Source organism: Cebus imitator, unplaced genomic scaffold, assembly GCF_001604975.1.
Source record: "Cebus imitator isolate Cc_AM_T3 unplaced genomic scaffold, Cebus_imitator-1.0 Scaffold512, whole genome shotgun sequence".
NCBI classification, from domain to species: domain Eukaryota; kingdom Metazoa; phylum Chordata; class Mammalia; order Primates; family Cebidae; genus Cebus; species Cebus imitator.
In genome coordinates, this window is record NW_016107827.1 from 11,841 (window position 1) to 13,981 (window position 2,141).

General features: G+C 47.0%; 1 pseudogene; it reads right to left on the reverse strand.

The window, feature by feature from the left end:
• The window catches only part of LOC108292885, a 2,704-nt pseudogene extending 2,110 nt beyond the window's left edge, over positions 1-594 (reverse strand).
• Between the last annotated feature and the right edge of the window lie 1,547 nt (positions 595-2,141).

Here is a 2,141-nt window from a genome sequence, read left to right on the forward strand (position 1 = left end):
AGAACTTCTCTTTAAATTTCTACTTCTTCATTCTAACCAATCATATCACTCTTAGTTTTTTGTGTTACAGTCAGAATCATTAGTTTGCTATTAGCAACTTCTGGAAACAGTGATTCAAAATCTCTTGCAGCAATTCTGGGCATAGCTGTATTGCACACTGTACTCTGGCACTTTCAAAGTAAGTTTCTGTGCTGTTAATTCTGCATTCAACAGGTGCCTCATTATCCTAAAATTCATTCACACATTGTGCCATCACAAACTTGTCTTTCACCTGATAAAAGTTCTGCTAGAATATCAGGCAAAGTTTTATGAACCAGGCTTTCTTTGGTGAACCAGTCCCATTAAGGTGACAATCAAAACCTATGTTCCCAGGAAGCTGGAACCTCTATGTTGAGGTCCAAATGCTCTCATAGTTTCATCAGGCCACACTGTTTGAAAGCATGTATCTGGAGGTGCAGAGGCCACATGAGACTCTTCAGAACCCAATGATCCTGAAGTTGAAAAGTCTTTGCGATTGACAACCCTTTTAACTAAAGAGCAAAATCCTAGGCAATAGGAAGCCAGTCTGGCACTGTTCCAAAGCACATCGGCCATCTCTACTGGAAAGGACGGTTCGCAAAACAGCTTCCCTTTGGAAAGTTATTCTAGTTACCATCACTGCCTCCAGCTGTCCCAGAACCTGACTCTTTTGCTGTCAAATAGTGGCCTGAATCCTTACTTTTTAATGAGAATTTTCAGGAAGGCATTTCAGTGTTTTTGTCACTAGAAGATGTATCTCCAGTGAAGATGCTCCTGCCTCCAGAAAGCTCTGACATGGTGTAATTAAGTCGGGAAGCTTTGGTCCTCTCTCTTCTTTGGGGTGCAAGAGAATGAGACAGATATGCATGTAGGAGGGTGTCAGGACATCCTGGCCAGTGGGGGGATGTCATACAGTGGCTGCCTGTGCCACACTGGCTGCGGAATACATGTCACCCTGGAGACAGGCTTGCCAGTATGGGGTGGGACATGTGCCAATCATCAGTCTTAGCCCTGGTCACATGGACATAGATCCAGTGGTAACTCTCACCTTTGCAGCTGAATCTCTCTTGTGTGCTAATCCACATATTTGCCAAAACTATAATAGTTCACTCTCTATTTTCTGTAATAGCCTCAGATTAGAGCAGTGGGATAATTTCCTACTCTGAATGGCTGGTTCCCTGTGTCCACCAGATGGCTCAGTCCACCAGGACCTCATCCAGTCCTGAGGAAGCTGATCCCCATTGAAGACAGCAGACAGCCTGCCAGTGTACTCCCCCTCCTCCCCCGGATCTCAGAGACCTCTCTGGACCTCCGAGGGTCCCATCCTGCATCCCTTCCTTCTCCCTCTGCAGTGCAACCTCCATCATCCCTCCACCTTCAGCTGGAGACCCCTAGACATTGCCGCGCCTCTGAGCAGCCACAGCACTCCTGCCTGTTACTGATTTAATTATTTAATCATGTCCTTTCTCAAAAACACACTTAGGTCTCAGAGAAGGGGCTTATAGCTTCAGTCAGGGATCCATGAATTCCTCAAATTGGTGTTTTATCAAGAAACGTTTTAGTGTGTATGTGGAATGAATGCATAAACTAATGTAAAGGAAGATGCTTAAAATACCGAACCGTCTTCTGAAGGGACGGACAAGATCTGGATTCCTGGTAAAAGTCATTCTCTCTAGACTTTTACTTTCCATGTGGAAGAAAATCACAGGAACCTCTAACATGTGTAGAATGATTTACTTACAGCTAAACTTAAGAGTTTAACAGGGAACTTTTTCATAACTTACGTGTCACTTGATCCTCCAAAGCTTCCAAGTTATGAAAAGGGGAAAGATGATGCTTCTCCGTTGCAGACGGGACAGCTCACGGTGAGAAAGGCCCTGGGACAAGGCCCAGTTGCCCGCGTGGTCCGAGGAGGCTCCGCCCTCAGGACGGCCTTCATCAGCCTCCCTGTCCCGGAAACAGCCTCCACGGGGCAGGAGTGGAAATCAGAGGCTGTCGAGCACGGAGAAGCCGGGAGGTGTCCCTCCAACCCAGCAGCGAGAAGGCATGCGAAGCCATCAGACCGTAGTTCTTCCGAAGCCGCTGTGGAGCCAAGTCCGGGGCGGCTGAGCAGCCTGGATGTG